The 20,250-nt window shown below is 44.4% G+C and overlaps 2 pseudogenes; both read left to right on the top strand.

Annotated features, from left to right (window-relative positions):
- Nucleotides 1–11,488: 11,488 nt before the first annotated feature.
- Nucleotides 11,489–13,250, top strand: LOC120842151 (annotated as a pseudogene).
- Nucleotides 13,251–17,625: 4,375 nt separating this feature from the next.
- On the top strand, nucleotides 17,626–18,873 carry LOC120842157 (annotated as a pseudogene).
- Nucleotides 18,874–20,250: the final 1,377 nt, after the last annotated feature.

The raw sequence follows: 20,250 nt of genomic DNA, 5'->3' as shown, positions 1-20,250 counted from the left end.
GATAGCGTGTTTAACTTATGCTGTTCTGGTTCTTTTTATTTGTTTATTTATTTTTTTTTTGCTTAATGTTAAAAGCTAAAAACTGATTATTATTACTTGATCTGTAGTATGTCGCCGTGTGCCAATTGTAAGGCTGCAGAGGCCTTGTCAAGTCAAACTTTTGACTTTTTGCCCCTGCAGCCTACATCAGTTTCTGATGTGAAATGAAGGATTGATTGATTGATTGATATGAATGAAATACCGCAAAATAATTTATCAGTTTTGCCCAGGAACAAAAAAATAATTATTTCGGTCCGGTTCAACTCCTATTAGCGCGAAAATATTTTTTATAACTTTTTGGTTGACTTAATTGGTTATTGTGTTTTTGCCGTGCCTTTTTTGCGCAACCTGACTTCGCTTATGAACCGAAAACTGCATGGAAAACATATCGGTTCCGCTCCGGAACGAAAACAATTCTTTCGGGTCGGTTCAACTCTCGTTCGTGTGAACATAACAGTCTTTTCCGGTTTTCGTATCAAGGTTCGGGTTCGGTTCAGTACCCTGAGCTTGACATTGATCCCAAGGTTCAGTCCTCGAAACAGCTGCAGCTTATTAACCTCCTCGTGAAATACAGCGACTGCATCGCAACGTTCTTCGAAGCTTCGCACAACCGCCTTCGCGAAGCACCGTATTTTTACCGAGGACGACGCGCCCTCTCTGCATTGATCGCCGTAAAGACTTCGTAAACGAAGGGACGTCATCCAGGAGCAAGAAGTACTGAAAGACTAAAAAATCCAGCCTTCACGTAGGCCGTGGGCGTTTCCATTTCCACTGCCCCTTCTCACTTAAAATGTTCTGAGCTGTGCATATCCTGCTCTACAAAAAATCAAGTTCATGGCATTTGATGACCACACCTTCACGGTAGAAACGTTAGGGCCTTAGCATATCTTGTTATGAAATATTGTACGTTCATATGCTTTGACTACCGCCCCTTCTCGCCGTAGATGTTATAACCTTAGAGTGTCTTCCTGTATAGTATAGTACCGTTATAACATTTAACGATCGCCGCTTCTCGCTAAAAGTATTTAGACCTTGGCCTATCCTGCTGTACAGATTAGCATGCTCATGGTATCCGGCGACCGCCCCTTTTCGCTAGAAAAGATATGGCCGTTGCCTATCCTGTTCTACATAATAGAACGTTCAATGCATTTGACGACTGCCCGTTCTCTTTTGTAGATGTTATGACGTTGGCCTATACAGTTCTACAAAATAGCAGGTTCATGGCTGGTGGTAAATAAGCCAAAGAACGTTTGGACAAAAGAAGTAGCACATAGGACGAGGTGCCACTTGCAACTGACCTCTACTGAAGGAAACACATAAAAAGAAGAATAAGACCGCACATGCGCAAATAAGATGCACTTTCATTAAACTCCTGGAAAGCCTGCCGTTACTGTTGAGTGACCGATAAAAGCCTGCTACTTATTGGATAAGACAACAGAAGAAGCATATTCAGACACATTGGTGCCATGGGCACTTGTCACTAATGCGTCAGGTATCTCGCATATTTTGCTTTGAATATTTCCATAATCTTGCTACTATTAAACGATGCCTGGCACTCACACCTATCACAATCTACAGCCAACTGGCCAGACGGAGATTGCCTGGTGGCGGCGGACTGTTCTCTGATTCTCTCATTAATACGCATTCCCGCCTGGCCAGCAAATACCCTACTGCAAGGAAAGGGGACCTCACTAGTGACCCCTAAGGCATATTGCCAAACTTTGGTGGCATAACGCTAGCCGCACATTCCTTCTGCATCACCCAACACTCCTGCATTATTTATTCTTTGGCAAAGTTTAGAAAGTTGGTTTGGTGCGAAAAAAAAGTCTGGAATTCCAAACTCATTCGCCATATTTTTGTGATTGTCACCGACCTTAGGCACATTAGGCAGGACAACAGGTCTAACTTCACGCTTTTGCATCTCGGCCCCCTCTACCCTAATAAGCTTCTTCAGCTTCTTAACCAACCCGTAAGCGACATCACGTAAAGTCCGGGAAGTGAACCCCTTATCCTGTAATCTGTCTAACTGCAACTGAAAACTAAAACTTACCATGTGAGGGCAAGATTTTTTCAAGGAGGCAGCCAGGCAAAAAGAGGCAATTCCCCTCTTTACGAGTTCGGCCGAGTTATATGACAGCAGCTTTATCTTAGATCGGGGCTCATACGCTTAACACTGAAACGTCGACGAAGTGTCCTTTAGCGTGCAGAACGATTATACTGCTCTTCAATATTTGTTTATATAATTCTATATAACAGAGGTCGCCACCTCTGATGTTCCGGTACGTGCACCTGCCGCTGCAGCATGTCCTCGGCAGACAGGGATCGACCAGCTGCGCAACCACAGACAGCACCAGAGACAAACCCAACTCTGTGTCTACCGGCGCCTGATTTACCCCCGCCAACTTCATCACCTAATGGCGAGTGCACGAAAGTCCCCACATTTTCATCCTCAGCTTCGGAAATCAACTTGGACATAGTATATTTGACCCCTGGGCAACGCCTTCATAATTTCAGCGACTCAGACAGCATGGGCACGACTGACGATGAGGGCTTTATTCTGAAGCTGTCCAAGAAAGCCAAGAAACATCTTCATGGCGCACAATCAACGTCATCGAGCAGCAGTACCATCATTTCCATCGAGAACAAGTGTCCAGCACTTACTGTTATTTATATGCCCATAGACCAAACAAAGATAATGACTAAGCTGAACGAACATAAACTCACCGAGTTGCTCTAATCAGACGCTCCAGCGTCAGCAGTTCAAATCCGTCCAAACTACCGACTCAACTTATTATCCGTTGACACTCGAAACATGGCTGCATCCTCCTCGCTTCTGAAGGTGTCGTCACTACTAGGAATTCCGGTTAAAGCATTCGAGCCATGGTCACCCACTCAAGCAACAGGAGTTATCAAGGGAATAGACGCAACTATCAAGATCGACTCAAAAGACAACATAGCTCAGCCACGGCCGGACTGGAAGCGCGCGCTCTCTTTCTCTTCTTACGGCCTTTGCAATTGGGGCAATCGCCACCTCCCGCCGCAATTCGTGGGGCGCGCAGTCACCTCACCCCTGGGCTACCCTTTGCCGTTTGCACAGAGAGCGTCTGACAGTGTATCTCAGCTCTGTCGCAACTTACGGTCGAGATTTTTATAGCCTCTGACACCTGACCTTTAAGTTTCGACCCTCAACCACTATCTAATATACGCTTCTGATGAGCCCAAAACGGTAAATATTTGACGCACATCGAGACATTCGGCAGTAAAAAGTAGTAAGTAGAGACAGCGAATGAAATTGCGGAAAAACTCTACTCGTGTTTACCTCCAGGACCTCTGTTGCAACTCAAGAACAGGAGGAGACGGTCCCCTTCTACGTGGTGGAATTTTAAATGATAAATATTTCGTACACTCCCGTGAAATGTAAGCTGGCCCAATAAATCCATCGCCGTGGTCTGCATCGTCATTTCATATGCCGCACATGAAGTCGGTCAGCTGCTCTAGTCGAGGCTGTAGTAGTCGGTACAATTTTCGCACAGTGCACATTACACCCTAAAGTGCTTCCTCGAGGGCTTGTGCAGATATCCAGGTGTTTTTTTTTTCTTTTTCGTTTCTGCCCGTGATAGTCTTTGCATGGTTAATTAGAAGTATATTGAAGAACTTGGTGCAAATTAAACCAACCAAGCGCTTTGAGTGATTGTTGTCAATGCCCTCTGGGCAACTTAGGATTGGCGCATCTTCAAAATTGGGTGCAATGGGTAGTTGCAGGACTTCATGCACATTTGTACGCGGTAGAGTCACTTAAATCGGACCGAAGTTTAATACAGTGTAAACCGTTGCCAAAACAACAGCCTACGAAGCTCGAACATCAGCGCAAAGCAGCTCGAAGGGACTCTCCGAGTAGGGTGAAGTGGGGTGAGGTGGTTGCGCCCCTGGCGGCAAGCAAGTAAACTTCATACGGAGAAAAAATGCCATTCACTCCCGGGCGATCGCAAAGGCCGTAAGAAGAGAAAGAGAGTGCGCGCTTCCAGTCCGGCCGTGGCTCAGCTTAGATCGAGTGACAACACGCCGGTGATATATGCACATCGGCTGGGTACGTCCGCATCTGTCGCAATAACATTCGCATCTCCAAGACTTCCAGACTACATATCCCTAGGGTTTGTCCGGCACAAAGTGGAACGTTTCGTGGAAAAGCAGATGCAATGCCATAGATGTTCTCGCTTCGAACATATTGCATCTGCACGCCAACATGCATCAACATGTTCACGATGCTCTGGGCCACACTAGCGAACACAATGCAACGCCAATGAGACACCTACACGATGTTGTAACTGAGGCAAAAACTACGAGTCCTCATCTCTCCAGTGCGTCATATGCAGACTTGTACACGTTACTGAAAAATAGTAAGGAATTACATTTACAATTACTCAAGGCTAAATTGTAATTTATTACAATTACAATTACCCTCCCATAAAAGTAACTGACCGTTACCCCAAAAAGTAATCCGTTACTTTCGTGGCGTTACTTTCAACATTGTTGTCCTCAAGTAAGAAACAAAGGGAAGAGGAATTATTCAACTTCTTATTGTTGCAACCTGTTTCATTTAAGACCTTGAGTGTTCTGAGCAACAGCTGGCTCTCGAAAGTCTCGTCAAACATCTTGCGGTATTTCTTACTCAATATGTCGACTGCTACGCTGAACACCATTTGAGCTGGGGCACTGGATGGGAGTGCCAAATTGTTCCTCACGAATGTTTTATGCTCTGCGTGGAGCTTTTTCAGTGAAGCAAGGGAAGTACTATTTACCTCGAAGATAGAACAAAGCTTCGTCGTTGCAGCCGTTGCCTGATATTCGAGAGATTTAGTAGATCCTTCCGATACCTCCGATACCCGCGATAACGATATGATGGATGTGCAAAAACGGCGGTGAAGTATCGGATATCGTTATCGGAGTCATCGGACCGAGCTACTAAAATTCTCCATTGTTTAAATCGCGAAGCTGTGGAAGTCATCAATGGCAAAACAGAGTTTGTAACAGTGAGGTGATAATTAAATAATAAATAAGGTTTGGCTCAATATTCCTCTTCCTTTGGTTCTGAACAGTTCGAGCCCCACTTGAGACGTTGGTGAATAAAAAAAAGTTTCCAGTATATAAATATAAGCAATAGAAGAAAAAGAAGGACGCTCATAACAACAATTAATTAGAACGTCGGTTAAAACAAGGAAATGTATACGCACGTTTGCCGTGTGCACCTTTCTTGCTGCAGTTCAAAAATGCACGGAGCACGAACCGGCGGCAGTTTACTCCGGGCAGAGAAGTAAGCTGCGCTATGGTCCCAATCACGAGTTTCACTCTCTCCTCAAGCCCAGAATATCAAGTCTACGTCAGCCACCATTATGTTTTATTTGTAAAAATATCTGCTTGAGTTAAGATGCGTTCTGCTGGGGCAAAACCGGAAGAAGAAGAAAGGAAGACTATTACCATTTTCTAAGTGCTCGCAAAAAGCTGACTCAAAAAAGGGTAGGTAGACGGAGCGTTGTCTCCTGCAGTGACATTATGAAAACGGTCGTAGTCACTATAACCGGGAAGGACATTGTTAATCCTTTTCAGTGCACTTACCGCCTCGAGCTTTCCGAAGAGGCACACAATAACTTGAAGTCCTCCTCTCCCCGTCTTCGATCAAAAAAAAAAAAAAAAGGACAAAAAAAAGCGCAAATGACCTGCAACCCCCCCCCCCCTTTTTTCTTTTTGTTTTTTGTAGAAATGTTCATTTGGATTTTTTGACATTGTTGTTAGGGTCTAAAAAAAAAATAGATTCAGGAGCTTGGTGTTGCAAAAAAAAAAAACCTTTGCGGAACTGAAGAGCGCCAAGCCTCCCTTTGCGCTGGTCAATTCGCGTGACAGTGTCACTGCGCTCAACTTTACCAAAACGAAAAAAAAAAAAAAAAACTTTATATAGAAGGGGCGCGGGGGGGGGGGGGGGGGGCTGGGTTCTGACAAAAAATTGTAACGGATTACAAAGAATCCGTTACGTAAAAAATGTAAGGGAATTACTTTAAAATTACTCTAGAAAATATGTAATTATTCTGTTACTAAATTACTGATAAATGTAAGGGATTACAAGTAATGTCGTTACTTGTAACGGATTACGTACAAGTCTGGTCATATGGAAAGATATGCTTGAAATACAGTCATATGGAAAGATAGGCTTTAAATACGTCGCATACGTCAAGTCAACAATCTCGACTACAGAACTGCTCGCAGTTCGGTCACAAATGCCACCAACTTTCCAGCCCTAGAACAAACTACCCCCAAAGAGAACCTGACAGCCTCTCGCTCCGCCCCTACTAGAACTTCAACCACTACACTAAAGGCGGACTCCATTCAAGTAATGGACAGCAAAACATCTCAACGAGAACACCAACGGGAAGAGGCACTTCCCCAAAACCCGACTTCTATCAAAGCAGGAACCCAGAGCAAAACCCCGGAACAACATTTCTCACAAAGACAAGAACGCACGGAACCATCCTACAGCCAGATATTGACAACAAAGAGGTGCAATGAACAACATAATCTCCGTGTTGACCAACCATCTGACCGTTCGCAACCAAGCTCTGGAGTCTGGTCTGCAATCACCCCTGCAGCAGAGAAGCACATACGTGATTTCCTTGCCCAGTTTTTGTCTCCACTTGCTCGACTTGCGCAACAGGCATTTGAATTTTTTTCCTCTTTTAGTTGCTCTTTTGGAGTATTTCATGGCACAAAACCGATTAACCTCTTCAACACAAGAAATGGGTGAGCCGGCCCGTTCACAACCCTCATCTACACTTTCACCGTTGTCTTCTCCTTCACAATACACAGCTGCCGTCATGTGCCTTCCAACTTTGCATACATCATGCGCCCAAACGATTCAGCGCCCCGATGCATCCCGCACAGCAGGGTTCGCATCGGAACTCATAAGTATACAATGTCTTGAACACGCCTTCGAGCTGCTAATGAATGAGGTCGCGATCATTCGTACAATACAAACCGAGATGCACTACATGAAACACGAATTCGCACGTACCGACGTAGTAGTTCAACAAATAGTAGCCAATACGTAAAAGATGGCTCGCGCGCAAGCACCCACACTTATTAACATAGAGGAACCTTTATCTAATACGTTATCTCAACATGGCATCCTCCAATAGTTCGCTAACAATTTGGCAATGAATATGTCGGGGTCTCCGCAGAAAGAAAGGGCTTCTCCAACAATTTATCCATAAACAGACAAACAAACCTGACATCATCCTGGTTTAAGAAGCCAACAGTCCTATTACATTACCTGGATACCATCAGTTTATGCAAAGCAGTATCACCAAAAACATAAACAAACCCCACAAGGAACCCACATACCAATTACGACCATAACGTATGTAAGTAGGCATATCGCAGCAATTCAAATCGACAGCTCCTCTATAAGCAACCCAACTCAGGAGCAGGTTATAGTACAATGTCGCCTCATCGAGATGTTATCATCGCCAACGTGCAGTGGTCTCCAGGACTCGATTGGCCATCTGTGAGGTGGATAGACGCGTATACACAGCAACATAAGCACATGGACATCATCCTAGCTGGTGATTTGAATGTGTATAACACATCCTGGGGCTATACGCGTACCACCAGAAACGGGATGCGTCTTGAACGCAAAACTCAGGACAACAGATATACGCTCCTTAACGACAAAACGGACCCCACACGACAGGGCAACAGCGTTGAGCGAGATACTAACCCAGACCTCAGCTGGCACCGCGGTGTGGGAAACGTCACTTGGAGGAATCTTCACGAAAACCTAGGCAGTGATCACCACATCATCGAAATCACGCTAGCTGATCCTCACATCAAGCCCTGTCCAGCTGACTCAGGCCCAAAAACACAACTCACTGACTGGCAGCGGTATCGATTACACCTAGACGAGGTACACGGGACGGCAGATCTAGAGTCTGGGGTCAACGCCATACGTGAAACGAAATCGAAGCACACTAAAAATATCACACGCACCCCTGAACACCCGCCAATAGACTCTCATCTGCTTAACCTTTGGAACAAGCGACCCAGACCAGTCCAAAAATGGAAGAAAAAAAAAGAAAATCGTGGCTTTCGCAATGCCTTGCAACAAATCACGCTAGAGGCTGAAGAATACGCGCAACAACTCTGTACTGAAAACTGGCTTGAAACTAAGGATGCCGCGAACTTTTTTCGAATCGAAGTTTCGATGATCGAATCAAGCGGTTCGAAAGGTCGAAAGATTTCGATTTTTCGAATTTTCTATATCGTAAAATTCGACAGAAGTCGAATTTTCGACCTTGTTGAGCTAAGAAGTTCGACGCTTTTCGAACCGTCGAACTTATTACGCTAAGATATTCGATCTTTTTCGAAGTTTCGAACTTATTGCGCTGCAAAGTTCGATGCTTGTCGAACTTCCGAACTTGAGTGACCAAAAAATTCTATGAATTTCGAACTTTCGAACTTATTTATCAAGAAAATTCGAAAAGTTTCGAACTTTCGATTCCTGAAAAGTCAGAATTTCGACGAACTTCGACCTTTGAGGGTAAAAGTTCGACGCTCGTCGAACTTCGAAAGACCAGCGGACGGTTTCATTTGAATTCAAGTAGTGAGGTACATTCGTAGTTTTTTTTTCTCGAACTTTTACACGCGGTGCTGCGTTCCTTACGAAAGACAATGGCGTTTGTTTCAATGTTCTGGCATGCTTAGTTTTAAAGAAATAAATTTCTGAAGGGGCGAGGAAGGACGACGGGTTTTTGATGATTATCGTTTGTGCCAGATTTGACGCGCTTTAGCCGAAGCTATTTGTGGTAGAGATGCTATACTTTTTTAAGGATGATCTATGTATAGCCTAGGTAAGTGCCGTCTTAAGATGTGATTATTGTTGTTCAACGTGAGTTTCGAAGAAATCTCCAAACATGTATCTACATGCAATTATGCCCTAAACTTGATATTTATTTTTATCTAAGTTGTTTGAGGTATCGCATTTAAATTAACATCACAGACAGTGCGTATCATTGCCATCTGCAGAATACAAAATAATGTATTTATTGTTTTTCCACGTTAAGGAATAAATTAACTCAGGGCAGAAGATTTCTAATAGTGTTCAACTTCAGCACGTCATTAAAAGAAAACTTTTTTTTTCCCTTCACGATCCTGGGACGTGTTTCTTTTAGCCTGTACACATTTTGGTAAAAGAAACTTGTTTCGAAGTTCTGAACCTCTGAATGCGCAAGAATACAACACTTCCGGCGAATTCTTTATAGCTTTTTTTTTTCTCTCCAGCTTTTTATCCCCGCAGTTATTCTCTTTTTTTTTTCTTTTTTTTTTCTTTTTTTTTTTTTTACTATTGGCACAGGTATTTAGGTGAAAACAAACGTAACTTTGAACTTCCGAACCACTAAGCATGTGAAGAGTAGTGCCTTCTGACGAGCTTCTAACAATGACCATCTACACAATCTTTTATGCAGTGAAGAGCGACATATGCATAAATAATTTCAGATTAAAATAAGCTCGACCACGCCCTCTTTCCCCGTATTGTTTTCATTAACAGTCCGAAATATCTGGAAAGGGGGAAGGGAACTGACGCCCCCCCCCCCTTCCCCCCCCCCCCCCCTTGCTACCTTCTTACCCCCCGTTTTTCCTCTTCCGACGCCACTTGTATGGTAGAACGCTCCTCGACCTCGAGTTGTGTCGGCTTTTTGCGAGGCGATTCCTCCGTCCCAGAAAATAAACATCCAGGACAATTACAAACTTAACTTACTCTATGCCAGCGTCACTCGGGCGGCGTTCGATCGGATTACTATCAGCGTGCAAGGGGTGGCGAGGTAGTTTGCCAGGTCGCTTCAAGGTTTTTCTGAGCCTCAACCTCCTGCTCGCCCCTGGCCGTTTCGAACTGGACGAGTCTCGTAAAACAGTGTGTTCGTGTGATCACTACTGCGTGATGCAGGTTAAAGACCCCCCCCCCCCCCCCCCCCCCCGAGCTGGCGGTCATATTCCAGCACATCCGGGACACTCTTCGTCTCATTTAATTGCCTGACCAACTTCGCGCAATCTGAATATCACACCCTAACTTTTCTAAACTAGATTTTGTGAAAACCAGTGAGTCGTGAAAAAGTTATTTGAAACAAACTGTAGAGGAACTTGAAAACCGGACTTCGAACTTTGAAAACTTGGACTCGAAAGGAATTCAAAATCTTCAGTTTTTTTGTTGTTTTTTTCGAATTTAGCGTTAAAAGAGAATCGAAACCTTCGAACTTTTTGACCTTTATGCAGAAAGAAATTCGAAATCTTCAAATTGTTCGAACTTCATGTCTATAAAAATTCGAAGCGTTCGAAGTTGTCGAGTTTTGTTTCCAAAGAATTTCGAAATCTTCGAATTTATCGAACCTGAAGTAAAAAAATATTCGAAATATTCGAATCCGAAATTTTAGAAACCGTGCAAGCTTCGAACTTTTCGATTTCGAAACTCCACTGTGATCGAAAGTTGCGAATTTTTCGAAAACGAACCTCGGTCGGTACGAAAATATCGTCAAACCTCAGTTCGCTTCGCAAATATCGAAACCTTTCGAAATCGAACTTGGGGTGGTTCGCGACATCCCTACTTGAAACGTGTGACCAGCTAAATGGTCACCTCCACACTCCTAGGGTGTGAAAACTCTTACGCACGCTTCTAGCTAGGACACAGCTACACACGACACACAATGGACAAAATTTTGATGCGCTCTGTCAAGACGCGAGAACAGACAGCAGAAAAAATTTACCAAACGTTCTATCCCATTGGCCCGAGTACAGAGCAACTTCCTAGCTATCCACCCGAATATCTCAACCAAATGGACACAGGCATCAACAGCAACTTTACGGTAGGTGAGCTACGCGCGGCCCTATCTTCACTCAAGCGAAACACGGCTCCAGGCAAAGACGGCATTGCATACACTACCCTCCGTAACCTCCAACTTCCAAAATTAGAACAGCTTCTTGAATATATCTACGCCACATGGGAATCTGGCACCCTTCCACAAGAATGGAAAGCGGCAGTGATAATCCTAATCCTCCAACCCAGCAAGCCCCCCAACTCTATTACCAACCTTTGCCCGATATCCCTCGGATCATGTGTAGGCAAATAATGGAACGCATGGCCCTGAACCGTCTCAATTGGCACACAGAAAGTAGTAACTCTCTCCCCTTCACGATGACAGGCTTCCGATCACAAGTCAGCACTCAGGACACCATGCTCCGAATCTCGGAGGATGTGTACCAAAATCTTAGCCTAATCCAAACTCGAACAATCGCGGGACTAGACATACACAAGGCATTCGATAACGTACCACATTCAGCCATCCTTGCGAACCTACTCTGCAACTATATAAAAGCTTTCTTAACTGGTCGTTCTATACAAATCCAAATCAATGAAGAGCTTTCGACACCCCGAGCACTAGCTATCGGCGTCCCTCAAGGTTCCATTATTTCCCCCACTCTCTTTAATATTGCGCTACTTCACCTACCTGCCAAGCTCAGTTCTATATCATACCTGCAACACAACGTTTATGCAGATGACATTACAATCTGGTGTTGTAAAGGATCCCTTGGACAACAGGAACACACGATCCAGTCAGGTCTGAATGTCATTCAAAACTACCTGAGCAGTATTGGCCTCAAATGCTCTCCCACCAAATCCGAATTCATTGCAGTTACCAATCAAACAGGCCGTAAAGCAGAAGAGAAACGCGACAGCATTAAGCCCCAGATTGACCACACCCCTATCTCTCGCCACTCTCACATCCGAATACTAGCTTTCCTCCTACAGGACAAGGGCAACGCCCACCTGTGTATGGACACGATACTCCGGCAACTCAATCAAATTTACCACATGCTGAGTAACGCGCAGACAAAGAGGACTGAAGGACCAGGAGCTTCCCAGGATTATCGAGGCCCTTGCCTACTCACGTTTACTGTTCCAGCTTCCATATCTATCCATCACCAAGACTCAGCTCTCCAAATTAGAAGAAGCGCTTCGAAAATATACCAGACTAGCCCTAGGAGTACCACCATTTGCCGCAAATTTTCTAGTGGCCTCGACTGGTCTTTTTAACACAGTTGAAGAACGTACCACTTATTGCCACCAAGCACATATTACAAGGCTGCAAACGTCACCTCAAGGCCGCCAGCTCCTCGAGCATCAAGGCTACGACACCACCACCTTGCCTTCTTCCCCCCCCCCCCCCCCCCCCCCCACCGTGGGAGTCCATACCCCGCGTCACAGTCATGTCCATACCTCAACATATGCATCCGGACAAACATCCTGCCCGACGCACACAACTAGTCGAACAGATAGACTGCGAGACACCGAGAACGGATACCACGTATTACTACACAGGTGCCAGTCACAGTCCCAGCAGAAGCATAACGGCTGTAGTAGGGCCTGGCTATGAGCATATTAATGAACACAGCAATGTCCCCACCCCATACGCCGCGGAGACCCTAGCGGTTCTTGACGCCATCACTCGACCTCACCATCCTACTCACCACATTTACATTCGAACAAATAGCCAGGAAACATGCTGCAGTTTTCGTGACGGTGCGCTACCCGGACATATCCACAGCCTTTTGCAACGTCACCTTGACAGGTATCTCTCTCTCCATGTTACCTTCCAATGAATCCCCGGATATCAAGGCGTAGAGGAAGACAACCGAACTCATGAGATCACCCGCGTTGCGAATTTTCCGGGTCCTCCATTCCTCTGGCCGTCCGACTATGATCCCAAGGAACACCGGAAACTCTTTCACAAAGAGCGTATATCCATCGTAAGAGAACTACGCGCTAAAACCACCACAATTATCGTTCCACCCTAATTCCTCTCGCGGGAGGACAGCGCCAACCTCCGCAGACTTCAAACCAATTCAATCGTGACTCCCCTCTATCGCCACTATATCCAAGGCCTTGCCGGACCCCCCAAATGCCAAAACTGCGCTGAATACCCCTCTCTAGAGCACTGCCTGTGGCAGTGCTCCTACATTGCATTCAACCTACCCTCCTATCCTCTCTTTCCTCCCTATCCCACAGTCTCCAACCTCACTCATGGACGGACTGGCTTAGTCCACCTACCGACGCCCTTATTCTCCTGGCGGCACTAATTCAGCACGTGAAAAACGTGTTGAGTGAGGACTGGTAGGTGACCAAATACATCTGAGCGCCGGACCTTAGCGTATAAATAAAAGAAGTTTTTTCTCTTTCTCTTGTCGCTATAAAAAAAGACCCAACTCCAAAAATTCCAGGCGCCCAAAGCTCGCGGTTTAATGCGTAAAACTCAATCCTTTTGCACAACTCTTAATAACCTCACGCACTGCAGACACAATATTATCTTCGTTTACCCCTAGAAAATACCTATTTCACACACACAAAAAAACAAATCGTGAACGTACCCATAACTTCTGAGCATGGGATTCTTTACCAAGACCTTTTCGATTGCCCTATCACAGGAAGCAAGAAAATATTACACGGTACCGGTGTCACCCTCGATCCAATGCTAACGCATCCTTTTGCACAAACTAACATTCATAAGAAACCAAGGTGTCCTGGAGGTAGTGTGTTGGCAACTCTAAAAAGACTTCAACAATTATTCTAGTGGAACTACGGAATGGCAGCTTCATGTTCTCCTCGATGCATGTTTTCACGGCCACCAGCAGTCAGTTATGTGGCGCAAAATAAAATAAATCTTCCACATCTATCGAAAATCATTTAACCCCCCTCAAGTCTTCGCTGTGTAAAAATTCAATTATTTATTCAAACCTGTTTAGAAGTAAAGAATTCCGCAAATTCAACCCCGAAATGTGTCTGCAGTGGAAGTGTCCTGCCTCACGGTAGCAAGAGTCCTTTTTAGGTATGATCGCCCTAAAGGGTACCCAGTCTTGTGAGTTTTTGCCGTGAAGAACACCGATGAATTAAGCTCTCTTGAAGCTCGAACTCTTTTAGCCAAGCTAGTCAACTCATACCTTTGGCACAGGGAGTTTGTGTGCGTTTTAATCCTAGGCATCGAAACTTCCTTGACAGGCCTGAAATGGCTTTCAATGGCTTTCCGGGGTTTCTCCAAATACAGTTTGGCGTATTTACCACCATGCATAAGTACCAACTAGCCCAAATCGCATTATTAACAGGTTCATTGCTTTTGAAGACTGCCCGTTCTCGCTAGAGGTATCTTGACTTTGATCTCTCCTCTTCTACAAAATACCACGTTCATTGCATTTGATGACCACCCCTTCTCGCTAGAAATTTAAAGACGTTGGACTTCTTTCTTTTACAAAATAGAACGGTCAGTGCATTTAACTACCGGCCCTTCTCGTTAGAGATGTTATGACCTTGGCCTATCCTGTCTTACAGAATATCACATTTATGGCACTTAATGACCGCTCCGTTTCTTTAGAGGTGTTACCACCTTGGCCGAGCATTTTCTACAATGTAGCACGTTCTTGGAATTTGACGACCACCCCTTCTCGCTAAAATGTTATAGCCTTTGGTTACCTAGTTCTGCAATATAGCACGTTTCTGGCATTTGACGACCACCCCTAGTCGCTAGAGATTGAATGACCTTGACCCGTCCTGTTCAATAAATTAGTACGTTCATGGCATCTGACGACCGCCTTTTCTCTCTAGAGATAACCTGACCTTGGCCAATCCTGTTCTACAAATAGCACCTTGACGGCCTTTGTCTACGGTTCCTTTTTGCTAGAAACGTTAGGACCTTAGCCTACCTGAATCTACACAATATCATGTTTATATCCTTTAGCGACCGCCAGTTCTCGCTAGAGATGTTATGAGTTTAGCCTATATTGTTCTAGAATATTTGCACGTTTATGGCATTCGAAGACCTCAACTTTTCGCAAGAAATGTAATAACTTTAGACTATTTTTTTTATACAGTACAGCAGGCGTATGACATTAGACGACCGCCCCGTTGTGACCTTGGCCTTTCCTGTTCTACAAAATAGCTCGTTCATGGCTTTTAAAGACTTCCCCTTCTCGATAGAGTTGTTGTGACCTTGCCCTCTCCTGTTCCGCAAAATAACTCATTCTTGGCACTTGATGGCCGACCCTTCTCGTTAGAGAGATTATAACCTTAGCCTATCTTGTTCTTCAATATGGCGTGACGTTTATGGCATTTGACGAGCACCCATTCTCGTTTGAGATGCTATGGACATGGCATGGTCAGTTCTACAAAATAACACGTCCGTGGCATCTGCCGACCGCCCCTATTCGCTAGTGATGGTATCACCTTGGCCTAATTTGACCTATTAAATAGCACGTTCGTTGCAATAGCCGTTCATGGCATCTGGTGACGACCCCTACTCGCAAGGGATGTTACTACCCTTTCCTCTCCTGTTCCACTATATTGCACATTCATGACATTTGAGAACCGCTCCTTCTCGATAAAGATGTAATGACCTTGGCCTATCTTATTCTAACAAAATAGCATGTTCACAGCATCTGCCGACCACCCCTATTCGCTAGTAATGGTATCACCTTGGCCTAATTTGACCTATTAAATAGCACGTTCGTTGCAATAGCCGTTCATGGCATCTGGTGACAACCCCTACTCGCAAGGGATGTTACCACCCTTTCCTCTCCTGTTCCACTATATTGCACTTTCATGACATTTGAGAACCGCTCCTTCTCGATAAAGATGTAATGGCCTTGGCCTATCTTATTCTAACAAAATAGCATGTTCACAGCATCTGGCGACCGCCTCTTCTCGCTTTAGATGTTACTGCTTTGGCCTATCCTGTTTGACAAAACAGCACGTTCATGGCATTCGAAGACCCCACCTTCTCGCTAAAAATGTTATATCCTTGGCATATCCCGTATTACAAAATATCGCGCATTTGGCGTTTGACGCCTAACCTTTTGCACTAGAGGTGTTATAAAATTGGCCTAAACTGTTCTGCAATTATGAACGTTCTTTACGTTTGACGAACGACCTTTGTGTCTAGAGATTTTATATCCTTATTCTTTCTTGTTCTGCAACATAGCACGTTTATTGCAGTGGACGGCCGCCCCTTTTAGCTAGAGATGTTATGACTTTGGCCTATCCTGTCTTACAAAATAGTACGTTCATGGCATCTGGCGAACACTCCTTCTCGCTAGAGATGATATTACATTGGCCTACCCTGTTCTACATAATCGCACGTTCAGTGGATTTGCGACCACCCCTCTCTCTAGAAATGTTATGACCTTAGCTTATTTTGTTATACAATAGAGCACGTTTATGGCATTTGACGACGGCCCTTTCTCGCTTGAGATGTTATAAACTTGGCGTATCGTGTCTTACAAAATGGCACGTTCATGGCATCTAGCGACCGCCCATTTTTGCTAGGCGTGATATCACCTTGGCCTATCCAGTTCTAGAAAATATTACCTTCATGTCGTTTTACCATTACCTCTTCTCGGTAGAGTTATTTTTACATTAGCCTATCACATTATAACAAAATAGCACGTTCATAGCAAATGGCGACCGCCCCTTGTCGCTTGAGATGCTACTGCCTTTGCCTATCTTGTCCTAAAAAACAGCACGCTTAAGGCATGTGATAAGCGCCCCTTCTCGCTAGAAATTGTTTGATCTTAGGCTATATTCTTCTAGAATATGTGCATGTTTATGACAATTCACAAACATCCCTCCCCGCTAGAGACGTTATGACCTTAGCCTACCTTGTTCTACAATACAGCATGTTTATGGCATGTGACGACCGCCCCTTCTTGCTAGAGATATTATAATCTTAGCCTATATTGTTCTGCAATATGTGCACGTTTGTGTCATTTGACGACCGCTCTTTCTCGCTAGAGATGTTATTACCTCAACCTATCCTGTTCTTCAATATAGCACGTTCACGGCTCTTGGCGACTGTTCCTTCTTGCTACAGATGTTATCACCTTAGCGTATCTTGGTTTACTATAGAGTACGTTTATGACATTTGACGACCGGCTCTTTTCGCTAGAGATGTTATTACCTTGCTCTATCCTGTTCTAAAAAATTAGCTCCTCCATGGCATCTGGGGGTCCTGGTGTAAACCGAAGCACTGCCACACCATTTGCTTGGCTGGCAAATACCAGCCTTGCCTTTTTCCGGACGATCCACCGGCTTTGTTTTCTTGCTCCCGTTTTTGTTTCTGTGTGCGGAGCTCAGTTCGTCGACGGCGGAGCCGCGCTAACATTGCGTACCTAGCATTTTGTTGTTTTGTTGCTTGACGGTTTCCGAGTTTCGCGCGGAAGTCAACGCGATCTCCAGGCAGAGCCGTGTGGCAACTTCTCGTCGAGAGCCATTTCGAGGAGACCTACCACGAGTCGGTCCCGGATGAGCTCGTCTTTCAAAGTGCCATATTTAAATCTCTCATCCAGCTTGGAAATGTCGGTAACAATACTTTTGAGTGTCTCGTGAGTCTCTTGCTTTCTGCGTTTGACCGTAGCGCGTTCGTCTGTGATGTTTCCTCGCGGTCTACGTCTATGCTTTTCAAAGGCATCTTTCCCGCAGTCTTTGTCGAGCTTATGTTCGTTGCCGACATGACGTGCGCAGTACGCTTACGCCGTCTTCTACTTCAAATCGCTGCTGCTGCAAGGGCCGATAAACCAACGTATCATCGTCAAACCTCGGAACCGCGCGGATCGAAAGAAAGCCACCGGTTTTCATCGCAACACCGAACATCAGCGGTTTTTCTGCAAGATGCCTCGCGCGTCTGGCAACGGAGCGGTACATCGTGTGACCACAGCCTACAAAGGGACGTATCACTCACACTTCGGACGGGGTTCGGTGCCGGCATGACGTGCGCAGTACGCTTACAACTTCTTCTACTTCAGGTTAGTCCTGTTTATTAGGAAGTTGGTCGTTACTCGCGGAAAGGCCAGCCGGCATCGTTCCCCAGTCTCCTTGAAAACTTGCGTTTTTGGTGCCGTAATGTGCTATCGAATCCTTGTGCTGCGGTTCTCGAGTTTATGTTGCTAATCTCTGGTGACGTTGAATTTAACCCTGGACCCCTCATCGACGATAAAATTCAGAAATTGCTGAAAGCTATTGATTTATTACCAGAATTGGATAAGGTACAAGAAACGCTTCTAAGTCAAGTGGCAGAAATAAATAAAAACCAAGTTCTTCTGGATAAAAAGATAGAAGCACTAAACCTGAAGTTCATTGCAATGGAAACGGATATAGCCTTGCTAAAAAGTTTTAAGGATGAAATGCAGGATGTCGCCGCACAGTCAATTAGCCTATCCGCTCGGCTTGCCTCGGTCTGCTCTAAACAAGGCGACCTAGAAAACAGGTCGAGAAAAAATTATCTACTTTTGTATGGCATTATAGATAAACCTAACGAAACATGGTCCCAATCAGAATCAAAAGTACTTCAGTTCAGTGAAGACAAACTTGAGGTGATTGTGGCAGCGAGTGACGTCGAACGTGAACACAGGCTTGGCCGCCCTAATCCAGAACAAACAAAGCCGATAATTGTGAACTTCCAATCTTTTAAGATTAAACAACGTGTCCTGTCCCGTGGATTCAAATTAAAAAATAATAACTTCTCTGTCGGCGAAGATTTTTGAGACAAAGTTAGGTACGAACGCAAGCAGCGGGTAGACTTCTCTAAATCCCAGCAAAAGCCTTTTAGATTACGTTTTGATAAGATTATTATTGATAAGAAGCCCTACTACTTCGATAACACTGAAGGGCGCGTAAAAACATTTTGGGCGCTTTTCATAGGCCTCCTGGTTCAAACGAAACTAAAATGCTTCCCCTTTTTGACACACTGTCATCTATAAACTATGAAGACGTTGTGCTGTCTGATGATTTTAATTTCCCTGATGTTGAGTGGGCAAACAGTCAAACCATAACGTCGAATACTTCCACTTACAGGACTTTCTTTAATTTTATTTCCAGCTTTGAGCTTTATCAGCATGTCTCGTTCCCGACGAGGCAAGGCAAAACGTGGGCGAGTGCGTTGGATCTTCTTTTTAGTTGTACGAGGGGCCTCATAACGTCTCTGTCCGATATTCCTGGTGTTAGCGACCATGAAATATTAATTGGGGGCATAACCAACGCGTCTGAAACCTGTGGGTCAAATCTACCTAGAAAAGTTTTCTTCTACAATCGCGGTAACTGCCATGGCATCTCAAGTAATCTTTGTGACTATAATTCCCCAAGTTTAGAGAGCTTTCCAACCTACTAGATGTTGAAACTCTGTAGAATCTCTTTAGGAATAAATTAAATTCTTCAGTTGCTGCATTCATCCCCTCCATGGTACTAAGCTCCAGGCGGTGCAGAAAACAAACAGTGGATGACCGATGAACTGCGCCCCTCGCACAAAAGAAAAAGGAGAGCATATTTGAGATGCCGCAAAAACAACGATAACTCTTCTCTTTCAGAGTTAAACATTGTAAGTAAACTATTCAGATCTATGTCGGCTGAATGCCAACTCAGATTTCATGCGTCTTTAAATGATAAACTGAGAAGTAACCCAAAGAAGTTTTGGAAATATGTAAAGTCAAAAAACAAAGTAGCACTCGGAATTCCCCCGATTAGTGACAGTGGTAAAGTTGTTACAGGAGGTAAAGAGAAAGCTAATCTCTTTAACAATTACTTCCAATCGGTGTTTTCGCCCGCAGTTTCTAATGCGTATCCGCTCTCTTATGATTTCTCCCCGAATGGTATGGATCAAATTGAAATTTCTTACACCGGTATCTTAATAATGGTAAATGGACTAAAACAAACAAAGCAGGCGGTCCCGATGGTATACCCAATCGATTTTTAACTGAATGTTCCGGGATAATCTCATCATATTTAAAAATCGTTTCCAAAAAAGTCCCTTTCCAGTGGAAAGCTCCCGAGCGAGAGGAAAACGGCAAATGTTGTTCCGGTACATAAGGATGGACCAAAAAGTGTGGTTAAAAATTACACACCCATTTCTCTTCTGTGCACCAGTTCTAAACTAATGGAACATATAATCTACAGCAATATTTTCAGTCATCTAAACAAAAATAACTATCTCACTCCCTGACAACACGGCTTTAGAAAAGGATTTTCTTGTGAAACGCAGCTGATTGAGTTTTATCACGATCTTGCATATTCATTTGACAACAGACTTCAAGTAGATTGCATATTTCTTGATTTTCAGAAAGCGTTTGATACAGCGCCTCATG

Source organism: Ixodes scapularis, unplaced genomic scaffold (assembly GCF_016920785.2).
Source record: "Ixodes scapularis isolate PalLabHiFi unplaced genomic scaffold, ASM1692078v2 PGA_scaffold12__126_contigs__length_90152505, whole genome shotgun sequence".
Taxonomy (NCBI): domain Eukaryota; kingdom Metazoa; phylum Arthropoda; class Arachnida; order Ixodida; family Ixodidae; genus Ixodes; species Ixodes scapularis.
Note: the sequence above shows the minus strand (reverse complement) of the source record. Positions and strands in the feature narration are given on the sequence as shown.